The 14,661-nt window shown below is 38.0% G+C and overlaps 1 protein-coding gene across 1 annotated transcript in view; it reads right to left on the bottom strand.

Moving 5' to 3' along the window:
• ctnna2 (catenin (cadherin-associated protein), alpha 2) overlaps positions 1 to 14,661 on the bottom strand; it is a 509,795-nt gene that overhangs the window by 234,091 nt on the left and 261,043 nt on the right. The gene's annotated exons all lie outside the window — the stretch shown is intronic.

The following is a 14,661-nucleotide window of genomic DNA, read 5'->3' as shown; positions in this document are numbered from 1 at the left end:
TCCACACTGCAGATGGATTCTGGTCCAGAGTGTGTAATGATATAGACATAGACCACAGCAGCCAACATGCTTCAATAAAAGCTACTGAACTAAAAATGCACTGGGAAGAATTAAATAAGGGAATCAATAAGGATTTTTTTATTTTTATTTTTTTTCCAACCTGCAGCAATGGGCATTGGCATCTCACCAATTAAAGGTAACGTCCAAGATGCATTGCTTCGCAACTACAGTATGCAAGACTTAAGAGGCTCTGTACACACTTCAGAGTTACATTAAAGAGCTTGTTAACTAAAACTAAAAAAACTAAAATTATTTCACTCTCAAATGGACCATAAAAGTACACAAAAGTTTCCATTTGGTTAAGGCATTCAATTCCGAGTTGGTGCTTTTCAATAAATCAGTCAGTCCAGTTGAGAAATCTGATATGAATGATTTATTCACAAATCCATCAAACTGATCTGGTTAGAGTGGTTAACAGTTCACAGTAGGTAAAGAGAATAAATGAATAAATTAAAATGTGGTCTGTACCTCACACAAATGTAATAAGTCTTGGAATATAGTGCACAAGTTCTATGGGCCACATTTATGCTACTTTTATTATTCTTTTGTATCCTTTGTAAAGTCTCATTTCCTATTCAATGCCCCTGAATGGAAAAGAGCAACCAGTTCAATTCTTTAAAACTTCTCTTTTGTGTTCCCAAGAAGAAAGAAAGTAATTAATGACAAAACTGTCTGCTTTTCAGTTCTAAAGCAAGAGCTCCAATCCTTCTCCAATCATTTCAGTAGAAGTGGCACTCTCTCGCTTCCACACATGTTGGTCGAACTCCCGCTGGGCTCATGATAATGCTTTCTCACAGTATCCACTGTGAGGTACACACTACGGCTGGTCACCTGCTGATAGCCTATAATATGATTAATGATTGACTCTGAAAACAACTCCAAGCAGCCAGCAGCGATGTCATTTTGTATTCGCAAAACCATTTTCCATGCGTTAATCGCTTGGGTAAACCCAGTCTTTAGGGTTCGAGCTGAAACTGGAACATACAGTATGTATGAATACCTGTTGAAAACGGTGACCTGAGTCATATGTCTGGTGTCGTGTTTCATATTTATTACATGTTCAGAAGCAGAACAGGGTTACATCAGGCAGAGGACAGACATTTCTATTCAAGGAACACTGTCACCACAACATTATGCTAATTTATTTCAATAAGGCGAAGGTTAAGAGGGGAAATATGATTAGGGTAACTAAGACAAACACAGGCGTTTGAGGTTAAGAACTGTAATGACGATGCCATGCTGTGTGTGTTTGTGGGTACGAGTGTGTGTGTGTGTGTGTGTGTGTGTGTGAGAAAGATTGTGACGGATGGAGGTGATAATGACAACTGGCGGCCGTACCTTGCAATGCTTGCAGGTTAATCCACTGAATGAGAGGGACAGACTGAAAAAAAAGCCTGCCACATGTGGCTAAGCTGCAGATTAACAATGTAGTCAATTTAAACGGCTCCCGATATCCTAGGTGATGAAAACTGTGGCAGTGATAAAGCAACATGGAGTGCTTGCATGGATTCTATCCAGATGATCCATCCATGAACAAAACAATGACCAGGAATTTGCAATAAAAGAATTTATGGCTGTAACTGCAGAGAATTTGAGCAGTGCAGAGTAAAAGCAGCGATTACCAGGGTTTAAGCATTTTAAGGCATTTAAGCAAAAAAAGACAGTATTTAGCAAGCCTGTAACCACTTAAATCAATGGTTTAAAAAGCATTTTTGGCAAATCCAAGTAAGTTACCATTATGTTACCCAATATTATGTTTTTTTTTTACCGTTATTACTGTTATCATGCCAGCTGTGGTCTGTTTTTCCTAAAATTTTACATTATTCTTTAGAATCACCTGTTGCATTTGCTCTCCAAGATTTGTGAAGTTTTGAGTTTCCCTTTAGGCTTTATAGGATTTTGGGTAAATTTGGACAGCCCCTTTTAAAAAACGATATAGTTTTTTTTAGATAATCATTGACCTAAAGAGTCCAGTTAATTGTACTGCAGTGGAGTGAAAAACCCAGGACTAGTTCGCAAGTTTTTTACCATGAGTCAAACAGGCCCACTGAGTTTTGTTACGATTGGCCTTCGTTAACCTTGTCTAATAGGTGCTCAAATTTTGTCGCACTTTGGACCAAGACATTTTTTCACCTGCCTTAAAACACCACCAAGTGGCCAACTCCACGATTTTTGCCCTTTGAGCTCATACATAAGTGTTCTGAGTTTGGTGAAGATATCTCCGTTCAGGAGTTAAAACTAAAACTTGAAAACATTTCGAACGTTTTGGCATCCCTTTGTGACAGTGAGTCGAAAGTTCATTTTTATTTGATAATTATTGATATTCACTCTCCAGAGAATCTTTCTGCAGTGGTTTGGTTCTGATCAGGCAAAAAAACCTAGGACTAGTTCACAAAAGTATGTTTTACATAAAATCCAAAATCCCCCAAAAAATTCACGATCGAATCTGATGTGTTTTGTCCGGCGTCAGCCAAGGATTCCAAGGGCATAAGGCTCTTGAGCCTGCAACTGACGGTTTAGGAGTTATGAACAATTTTGTACTTTTGATCTCTGTAGGGCCCCCATCAGGCCGATTGGGGCGAGACTTGGTGACATTGTCGGTGGTTGTAAGTACTACCATCCCTCCAAGTTTCAAGTCGCTACAACTTTTGTTCTGTACGATCAGTTTCACATGGAGATTGCTGATCCTTGGCCATTTTAACAATTACAATAGGGTTTCTTTAATTGCAGATTTTGTCAGAGAACAAACTCAAAGGGGAGTTTCTATGAAAACCAAGTGGGAAGCATGGGAAGTCTGGGATAAGTAAAATCCCCGGAGTGGCATTGGAACGGAGTGATTATAAAAATCCCCACAGGCTCGCTTTGCAGCATCCTCATCAAAAAGTAAAGAGACTGTTGTTTCCTGATTTCTAAGAGCTATCTCCTGGATGATTTCCCAGCTCAGCGTGTCTCAGATGAAATGTGTTTTTTCGTAAATGAGTGGGGTGCTAATAAAATGGCCTCTGTGATGAGACGGATACTGTTATCGGCCCTGCCTTCAAGCGCGCACATGCTAACAGTGAGGCAACTTTGATATCTGGCGTAGCCGCATCATGCGAGTCCCGCTTTGATCTTGTGGATTGATGAGGCTCTGTGCTTGAGAAAAGGCAGGGAGGAAGGGAGGATAACACAGAGAAAATAGGGATATGATGTATTGGTGGCAGAGAGAGCAGGTGATTACATGAGCTTAACACTGGCAGATACAGTGACAATAGCTGCATGTTATCCAATTGAAAAAAGCAAAGCAACAACATTCTACGACAAGCAAAAAATAAATAAATCTAATACCACAAATGAGAACAATTATGTCATTATGTTCTATTAGTCTAATTGCTAAAAATCTGAGTTGTTAACTGAAAGGTTGTTGGTTCAAACAGTGATGAATAAAGTGTTGTATTGGATTAAGTGTGTAGGCATGTACTGCAGGTTACAGATACTAAATTGCTATCTTCAGAAAGGAAAAATATCATGCTACTTGCTGCATATGTAATTTGCAACTATAAATATTTCAAATACTGGTATGCGACATTGTCACAATGTTGCATGTTTAATTCAGTGAGTGGAGTCCAGTTATCATCTCATTTACATTTATTCATTTAGCAGATATAAATATGGTTATGTTGCAGGCATTTCTAATCCAAGTAAAAATGTCTCCTGGCAGTTTATAATAATGAGCTAAGAAAAAGGTTGAATCAAGTGCACTGTATTGTGGGAGGTAGTACCTAACTCAATGTGTTGTTTTAAAAAAAAAATTGTCAAATAAAACATGTAATTCAGGTATTGTTTACATATGCACAAACTACACTACTTTTCTCCATGGAGGCGTTCACTTTCAGTTCAATTTCCTGATAATTTACTCACCCCAAGTCATTCAAGATGGAATGTTTTCCTCAAAAATTTATTTTCAACTGGGGAAAAAAAAAGAACATCTTGGATGAAATGGAGGTGAGTAAATTCTTAGGAAAATTTCATTCTAGAAGTGAACTTCTCCTTTCAGGAAGGACACACTGAATTGATCAAAAGTGACAGTAAAAATATGTACAAAATTAGAAGATATCACAGGAATAAATTACATTTTACTGCATCAGTGAAGTATACACTGCTGAATAGAGTAGCATAAAATGATTTTGTTCTGAAGTTTCTTAAATACCCTTACTTTATGCATGCATTAAAAACACTTACTGCTTATTGTAATTTCATATGCACAAAATCAGAAACTTAAGATTCACTGTTTAATTCAAACAAATGCAATTAAAATGAGCAAAAGCAAAAGCTGTCTTACAAACTAGCAAACAGAGTTCAATGACCCAAAGCAAAAAGCTAATTTTTACTGATCTAGACAGTATCTGACCATACAGCCTGAGGGTTTCTGATATGAGTTAGAGAGAGTTACACAGAGAAAGACGGACAAAATACAGAACGATGTAGAGGGGGTGTGGAGCAGGATGGGTAGGGTGTTTTGGCCTCAGGGTGTACAAGCATTTCCAAACTCTCACCACAGGCCTCTCTGAACGCCATTCATGTTGTTTCTGAGGAATCTATTAATTACATGTTGATGTCTTTAATGATGGGCCGCCAGCAAACCATTAGCCTCTATCAAATAGCTGTCATTTCTCTGTCCCTGTCATTTCGGAAAATTTGATCCTTTTTTGTTTCCTCCCTCTGGAGTTTGAAATGATGATTAGCATGGCCTCAACTTGACCTCAGAATCAGCTGGGATTCTGTTCTGTCAAACACATACTGATGCATCAGTTGCCCTTCTGCCATCTGTGTGGAGGGAGCTGAGGTGAACGTTTCCATGCACGTGATACAATTTGTTCTCTGTTGCTAAGAGAAAATGACTGGTTCCCATTAGATCGCATATAAGCCGATGTATGCTATGATTAAATGGACAGGAAAAGAGGTAGAGCTTAATATAGAAAACAAGCATTAGTTATTGTTAGCATGTGCTTGCATATATGTATATTCAAAGTGCATGATTTTCTCATGGGTTTGCAAAAAATGGGGCAGATACATTGGCTCAGCCTTGGGACGTGTGTAACACTAATGAAGCTAACAAATGAGTAACAGAGTGCAGGAGGGGGAAAATGCCAGAAGAAAAATATAAAGCAAAAAAATGGATTAAAAAATAATACAGTTTCAGTTTCAAATAGGGTTTCAAATCGTAGGGAATTTAACAATTCTGGTTCCACTTCGTTAATGTCATTAATGATTCTTTTAGTACTTTGAAGGAAGAAGTATTTCTTATTTTTAATTCTTATTGCACTTACTGCCCTCAGCAATCAATGTGCAAATGATGAGATCATTTCATAATTCAACAGAACAGATATAATAAGTCTATTAAGTTCACCAAAGCGGAATTCACTTGAATTAAAAAAAAAAAAAAAAATAGTATTGTGAAATAAATAGTATTTATGAATTGCAATAGATGTAAACTAACTGCTCTTGATATATGTGACCCTGGACCACAAAACCAGTCTTAAGTCGCTGGGGTATGTTTGTAGCAATAGCCAAAAATACATTGCATGGGTCAAAATTTTGGATTTTTCTTTTATGCCAAAAATCATTAGGAAATTAAGTAAAGATCATGTTCCATGAAGATTTTTTGTAAAATTCCTACTATAAATATATCAAAATGTAATTTTTGATTAGTAATATGCATTGTTAAGAACCTAATTTGGACAATTTTAAAGGTGATTTTCTCAGTATTTTGACTTTTTTGCACCCTCAGATTCCTGATTTTCAAATATATGTATCTCAGCCAAATATTGTCCTATTCTAACAAACCATATATCAATAGAAAGCTTATCTATTGAGCTTTCATATTATGTATATATCTCAGTTTTGTAAAATTTAACCTTATGACTGGTTTTGTGGTCCAGGGTCACATATATGCAATTTAGTCCAGTGATATATGTATGTACACACACTGATTTAAGTCTACCAAGCCCTAAGTACACAATACCTATTCTTTTCAATCATAAAACAAAGGTTATCATCAAGCGAGTCAGTAAGCACTCTGACTGATTCATGAGTGTTTTTATTCATTGAAGGGGACCAGGTCATAAGAGTCATTTGTTGAGGAATCAGACTACACTGTTTACTGAGTGTTCTCTGCTGTTTATTCAGTAAATAGTGTTATTTTTATTTTTTTTATTTTTTTTTGGTACAATAACTCACCCTTGAGTTTACAACTCTAGCTTTAACCAAGAAAGCAATTCCCTATTCCTCTTCCAGGAATACATTTGTTCCAGAAAACTGCAGGTCAGAAATAGAGAATGAACTGAGGGGAGCGACCAAAAGCTGAGATACAAACACATATCTAAAAGTGTCTCTAATAGGCCAAGGAGAGCCGCCCATGGGTCAGATCATGGCGCCGTGAGGAAGTGGGACCCCTGGAAGAGGTCTTATCTTCATTCCAACACCTGTAGACAAGCAAAGGGTGGAACAAATTCTCCGCGTTCACCAGTTCAGTCATACAAGACCTTAAGTAACTCTCAAAAACAGGCAACAGCTGAATTGATTTTCTGATCCTCTTCGACAATGCGCAGGTAGCCACACATATTCATCCACTGTCCAGAAGAAGCACAGCAGATATAAATGCTGGCCTGAATATCAGTACTGCAACTTCAGTTTGTGGAGCATGAATCTGAGTCCGGCACTTTAAACCAATCTTTCCGAAATCCTGAGCACTCAGGACCACAGATAAAACCTCTTAGCTGAAGTGGTGTAAAAACATCACTGTTGGTGATGCAGATTGTGGAATGCTTGACGTCAACAATTTTATCCTCATTTTTGGCCCAGATTCCACACATTTTTTTTTAAATCTTCATTCTTTATAGTCGTAAGTCGTAACTTTCCTAGACTAAAAACTTTTGTTCGTAAAGTCATTGGCAGGGTGAATCTATCTGCTGGAGAAATGTTTTTGTCCCTGCACGGTTCTCTATGTTTATTCTGCTCCTACCACAATGGAGAATGGATTTAAATCCTATGTTTCTTATTTCACACAATGACAGGCTCCTCTGGCCTTGGCAAATAAATGGTGATTTTCAAAGGTTAGACGAAAACAGAGGAGAATAGCGAATCGGTCTGCTTCTTTTTCTCGCCTTCTAACTTTTCCCGGCTTTAATTTATTGTCTGCTTCGCTGGAGCATTGGACTGTGCTTTTTATGTCTGACTGTGAAGGTGAGGGGAGATAGGAGACGGTCCCTCTCCATTTGAACTTATATCTCTATATCTCCACTTCTTGTGTATCACCATTCTTTCTTTTTTAATATATATATATATATATATATATATTTTTTTTTTTTTTTTTTTCCCACTTACAGTCCAACAGCAAGAAGGTTAATGCACCATTGCACCATGTACTAGCATGCCTACACGCTCGCAAAAAGCTCCACACATGAGTAGTTCACTTCACACAGACACTTCACAAAGTCAAAAGGGAGTTAACAAATTGCAGGGAGCGGTGAGCAGGTCGTGTGAATTCGTAACTGAATTTGCTGATGCAGATCAACATGGAACCTTCCCTCTCCAGTCAGCGAAGTGTTTTAACTCTCTCTCTCTTTCCACAGCAGAGCAATTCTGTTTGAGATGAGAAAGGCACAGCAGGTATAAGAGAGGCCAACTTTTCATGCCCGGTAATTAACCCCGGGGTGCTAATGATCGTTAGCTTATATAAAGCTAATGTAGCGCAGGTAAAAATAAAGTCAATTAAGAGAGAGCGCTATTCAAATAGGCCTTGAAGGTTAGACATTTCATCACTGATGGACAGATCATGAACAGCAATTTTGCATTTCAGCAGCAAAACTTATTGCGCAGTCAGAAGTTACTGTGAAGATTTGAGACCTTAAAGAACCTTAGAAGGAATCACAATACTTAAAAAAACGCTTTTAAAGTTGTCCAAATTTAGTTCTTAGCAATGTATATTACTAATCAAAAATTAAGTTTTGATATATTTATGGTAGGAAATTTACAAAATAGCTTCATTGAACATGATCTTTACCTAACATCCTTATGATTTTTGACAAGAAAATTCAGTTTTGACCCATACAATGTATTTTTGGCTATTGCTAGAAATATACCCGTGCTGGTTTTGTGGTCCAAGGTCACATATGTAAATAAATATTAAGTTAATAAGAAGCTAACTAGTTGAGTGAATAGTGAATAAGTACATATTTATGCATAACTGAATTTAAAAAAAGTACGCCCAAACATGTTCATACCAGAACTTATCCATAAACTAGCTGAAGTCATCGGCTCCTTTCGCACCTGCTATCAAATCTCTGACGTCCTAACAGAGAAGCAGCAGATGGTCTGGCAAGGCCCAGAACACTTAGGCCCCCTAGTCATTAACACAAGTGCCCCACTGGGCTAAACACTGTCTCCCATCTTACTCATATAATATACACAAACAACTGTACTGCCAGCAACCTCTTCATCAAGTTGCTTAAAGGTGCTGTAATTTCCGTGCCACTAACATCAAGGTGGACAATGGGTCGCTGAAAAGATTAGTGAGTTAAATAGCGGTCTGGGCTCTGCTAGAGATCAAGGTTTACTGACCTGCTGTGAGGCTATTCATGAGAGATTCCAGTTAGAGGTCTTTGCTAAACAAGAAAGGTTTTGGTAAAGTGATAGTTTAGTAAAAAATTACAATTCTATCATTAATTACTTACCTTCATGTCATTCCAAACCCGTAAGATTCCAATCTTCAGAACACAAATTAAGATATTTTTGATGAAATTCGAATGTTCAATGTTCAAGGCCCAGAAAGTTAGTAAGGACAGAAGAAATGAAATTGTTGAATAAAGTCGTTATTTTTTGTTTTGTTTAGACACAAAAAAGGATTCTCGTAGCTTTATAAGATTAAGGTTGAACCACTGATGCCACATGGACTATTTCAACGACGTCCTTAATACTTTTTTGGGCCTGGGAACATTTCAGTCGCATTGCTGTCTATGCAGGGTCACAAAGCTCTCGGATTTCATCTTTTTAATTTGTTCTTGTGGGTTTGGAATGACATAAGTGTGAGTAATTATTGACAGAATTTACTTTTTTGGGTGAACTATCCCTTTAATGCTTACAACTACATTAGGAAGGAACTGATTTGTTCAATTTTTTACTGAGCCACCCAACGGCTCGAACCTTAACTGCGTCCCAAAACTAGAGCAGCTCCCCAGTGCACAACAAACTTCACGCGAAATCTGACACTATTGCCATTCCCCGCTTTCTTTTGTTTTGTTGTCATTGTATAATTTCATTGTCTTGGTTTTGTTCAGCTCATAATAGTGCAAGTGATAAACAAACAGATACAACGATATACAGGCGCGTGACGGCGAGTCCCACATGAATCGGCATGAGTCAACATTGCATGTCCATCAAACCTCAACTCATTCTTAATGGGGTTTGGGAGACAGAAACATCCCTGGAACAACCAGCTTACCAATGGGAGATATCAGAAGTGGTGACAGAAAGCGCGACGCTGCCACCGCAGCGGGGTTTGGAAATTTTCTATTCTGATCAACAGCACTGCAACGGCAACGTTCTTTCTTTTTTGGTGAGCTGAATGAAATGATGCTTCTCATTATGAACGGTTCCATAATTCAATCAGAAAATCCGCAAAGTCAATCTCAGCCGAAACTCTCTCTCTTAGGATTTAAGCTTACATCCTTCATGCAGTCAGTCTCCGCAGGCCTAATTTTCTCTGTCAGACCTATTAATGGAATTAACCGTCATCTATCATTAGTGTGCTTGGGATATCTGAAAACACATTACCCAAAGACCTTTGGCACTCAGGAAGGGAAGATTGCTCCACTGCCTCGGGCTCCAACTGAGGAGGGTCATCACCGAGATTCCAATGACTAGCGCTTGGCGAATGATGAAAGCTTTGGAAAGTTGCTCTTGATATAAGCTTACTGTTAAATAAAGTCAAGTGTGCAGAATGCTAACAGAGATTTCAACCGCTTCTGCGTGCCAGAGACGATACGCAACAGCTGTTTATGAACAAAGCTTATCCGGAGCGCTGCAAGTGAATGCAGGATCTTGAAAACTAAGCTTGTCAGGAGGCATTTGAAGATGCTTTTGTCTGTTGTCTTGTTTCATGACCCTGGCTTCCAAAAGAAACTCAAACTCACTTAGAGCCAGAAAATAAGGACGAAAGGCCATATTAGAGTAGGAGACAGATCAAATGAGCTTGCGTCATGAACACGGGGGCTAACAAATTGGACATGGCATCTGTTATGACATCTAATATTTCCCTAATGTGAAAGAGGGCAGTTTAGCTGGGGGAATCTGAGGAGAGCTCTTATTTGAAGTTGCGCTGGGAAGGTTCAAAGCCTTTTTAGATTGTGAAATTATTTAATGTCACCTTTGTAGGGTGACCTAACAAACTGGCGTCACAGCTGATTTTTTTTTTTTTTTTGTTATTAATTTACATTTATGCATTTCACAGGCACTTTTATGCAAAACAACTTAGAGTGCTTTCAACGAATATACATTATCCGCCTGTGTGTTTTCTGGGAATGAACCCATGACCTTGGCATTGCTAGCGAAGAGCTCTACCAGCTGAGTTAAATGTCAACAGTTTGGAGTCATCCGTTCTGTGACTATGAGCAGTGGGCGGAATGAAGTAAGCAATTCACTGTCAAATATATCAAACTGTCAAGAAAAGAATGTCACTTTCCTGTGAACATAGTGTTCTTGGTATTGCATATTTGTATACTGTGCTCATTATATGAAAATTTGATACAACGTCATCTTTAAACTCAAAGGTGTAATAGGATCAACATTTCATGATGGGTTTGAGTTGTTAGAATTTATTGTTGACCAACAGACTTCATACATCACCACACTAGTGACAATGAATCTTTGCAGAAATTTTGCTGCAAAGATTTGCTACAAAACTTTCTATAAATAAAAGTTTGAAGACTGTAGCTTGCATTGTATTTCAATTCAACCTTGTCACAGCTCAACTTATTGGAACATGAGGTTAGCAGCACTCACATTGCAACATATTGAGCTTCTATACAGGTAATATGAGTTTATGAGTCCATATCATCTATTGTACTTTCTACCCTCCCACTGAAGTAATAAAGGCAAAAATGATGTTGTCCTCTACAATGGAGAGGGTGATTGTTTTAAGTGAAGAGTCTAAATGAGTGTGGCTGCTTTAGAGAAAGGCAGAAATCACTCACCAGCTCCTGGAGGAAGGATGCTAATGCATGCAATTAAAGCTGCAAGGATGCTTAAACAGAGGCATAAAACTTACAAGGACAAAGTCTAATGGCCAAACCTGATGGGAACTTACGAGCACGCTTTTAAAAAAAAAACTTCAATGAGAGCAAAAGAAAAAGGCAGACATAAGGATATTTTTGGCCCTTTGCTGATTGATGTTTCATTAATTCTCAGAGGATCACATGCTCACGATACAATTGAAAATGTGCATTCATTTGCATCTTTTTGAACAAGTGCTTTTTTAATAGGCAACCAAGAATTAAGTACACCATACAAAAAAATAGAGAAAAAGACTTACAGTTCAAACCAACCACATAATTAACCCAATACAGCTAATTTCTTTTGGAAACATCATGTTAAAATACATCAAATATGATACGTCAGGCTTTGAGGAACGTTTATTTATATATTTCAATCATCATTGTATTTCACTGCATTATGTTTCTCCACAATAAAAACTATGCATTTAAATATCACAAAATAAGCTGTAAAATATAAAAATCTTGCTTTTAATATTACATTCATGATGTTGTTAATACTGAGGATATTCTGAAAAACTGACACATAATTAAAATAAAGTATGAAAGTATCAGTGCAAAACACACGCACACTTCAGGTTGGATTCAATGGGTCTTAAGTGAAGAAATAAAGCAAGAGTGCAGTGTATATTGTGCTTTATATTAGCAGAAACTCATGCGTTGCCTGTCGCTATCTTTGCACGGTGTCACTAGAACGCTAGAGCTGCCGCGTGTGAGCGCAGAACCCAAGGATCAGAAGCGAGAGACAAAAGCAGAAAGCGTTTTCTCTCTCTCTTTTCTCAGCCCCACGTACACTTCCTTTGCTCCAGGATGTATTTTTGGCCTGTGAGATGAACACAAGCCCCGACCGCTCTCGCTTTAATCATCGTTTCAATGGAAGCCGCCGCCTGCTTTGTGACAAACTTGGGCGTCGCGGCATGTTTGGCTCCTCATCTGCGTGGCTCCTGAAGTGGAGTAATGCGCCTGGCTTCGCACCGTCGCTCTGTGATTTTAGGGGAATTTTGAGATTAATGGGAAGGATCAAGCTGTGCCGCAGGCGTGATCGCAGCCTACATTTCAAGTGCGGAACTCTTAGCGGAACGGGGAAACTTCTGCAAGCGATGTTTGTTATTGGATGAATACGCGAAAAACACACACAAATACTCAGACAAGTTTCCGTATTGAGGGTGAGAAGAACAGTGAGGTAAGCAGGTGGGTGGGGGACTCCTGCGGCGGTGTAGTGCTTTGCAGTGTGTGTGTGAAAGTGTGAGAGTGTGTGTGTGTAGGTAAAAGACTCGGGCTCTACATCATTAAAAGACAATTCCAGCAGACTGTATCACATGGGTCACAGAGCGCTGCGTGAAGACAGAACAGGAACAGATGCTCAGCAAGCTCTGGAGGCCTTCCTGATCTTAAGACAAGACTCACTGCCATGCACACACACACACACACACACACACACACACACACACACACACACACACACACACACACACACACACACACACACACACACACACACACACAGACACACACACACACACACACACACACACACACACACACACACACACACACGTCATCACTGTCTCATTTTTAGGGCCCTATGATTTCTGCAGTGCAGGAAACGTGGATGGAATCGTGGAGTCAAATCATAAAAATTTAATTTACTGTATAATGCGGAATGCCGTGGAATATGTCAAAGTTTGGATGAATTAATTAAAAGTAGGTAAGAGCATTTAAATCAAATCCGCTAAAATACTATTTATATAGTTGTATATATATATATATATATATATATATATATATATAGTTGTTTTTATGCATTTAATTAATTAGACATGCTAAAACACAAAATCTGGTAACAATAAAACAATGTGGGAAAAAATAACATATATATATATATATATATATATATACACTTCAGTTTTAAGCACTTTAATAATATAATAATAAGCACTTTTTATATTAAGATTATAATTTTAGCATTTATTAATACATTTTAGTCAAGAAGGATGCATTAAATTGATTTAAATAAAAAAGTTGTATTTTTTATTCATTAAACCATGACAATAAATATATTTTGCAATACTAAGCAGCACAACTGTTTTAATACTGTTTTCATAATAAAAACATCTGTATATCAGAATGGCTTCTGAATGATCATGAGACTGACAGGAGTAATGAAATTCAACTTTGCCATTACAGGAATAAATTGCTTTCTAAAATGTACTCAAATAGAAATAGTTATATAACATTGTAATAATATTTCACATTACTTTTTACAGTATTTTCAAACAATAATTTGACTGACCCTGACTTTTGAACAGTCTTGTCTGAAACAACACTAACTTTATTCACTAAGTTTTAGGATTTTAATAGAAAAAAAAAAAGATTTAAGATTCTGTGAACTACTTTATAGAAACAGTCAGGTGTTGCTTCCACTGAAGGTCAAAATCAAACAACGACTTAGAAAAATTCTGAATTCCGTGTTAATTTTCAAACACATTAAAGTTTTTTGTTTGTTTCTTTGTTTTTTCTGGACCACACTGTAACAAAAAAACAGCCTTCAAATACTCTGCAGAACTTTCTAAAAACAAGTGGCCTGAACAGTTTGCCTTCAGCATCCGGAGAAAAAAAGAAAAGTAGAAAGGGAAATTGAGGTAGTACAAGAGAGAGAGAGAGAGAGAGAGAGAGAAAGAAAGAGAGCAAGTGAGCAAGAGTCTCCCTCAAGGGACACTTCATTAAGGCACCCGGGGCTAATACATTAGACAGGAAAATAAATGTTAACAGCCTCTAAAGCCGAAAAGTGGCAATGAAAGCTAACTCAATTAAATGCGGCATGATGGGCTAGGACGCATTGTATTTAATAGCAGCCGCCCGTGGAAGATAGAGCAAGAGGAGGAGTAAATGAGGGGGAATAAAAAGAACAAGTTCTAGCTGAGGGGCACAGTGTGCAGGTATGTCCTAGTATGACAGCGCTGTAGCTCTGTATGGACAACAGTAGCATCCGCATTAAGCACAGGAAGTTGATCTGTGTGTGTGTGTGTTTGTGTGGACACAGGAGATGCTCTTCAGACTGTGAAAACTCTCTTTCAGTTTCTCTCGCCTCTGGAGAGGGCCTCAGCTTTAGTTAGCATTTAGTATTTGTGTCCCAGCACTCAAAGGCTACCGCAGAGGTAGCATGAAAAAGGCAGTTTGTGATTGCTGTGAGGAAAGAAAGGTGGTGGTTGTCAGAGAAAACTGACTCACCATAAATGCACATTTCTTCTGTTTTCTATTTTAACATATTTAAAAACTGTTTTCAACATTG

The sequence above is a fragment of the Garra rufa genome, chromosome 6, assembly GCF_049309525.1.
Source record: "Garra rufa chromosome 6, GarRuf1.0, whole genome shotgun sequence".
NCBI lineage: Eukaryota > Metazoa > Chordata > Actinopteri > Cypriniformes > Cyprinidae > Garra > Garra rufa.
Note: the sequence above shows the minus strand (reverse complement) of the source record. Positions and strands in the feature narration are given on the sequence as shown.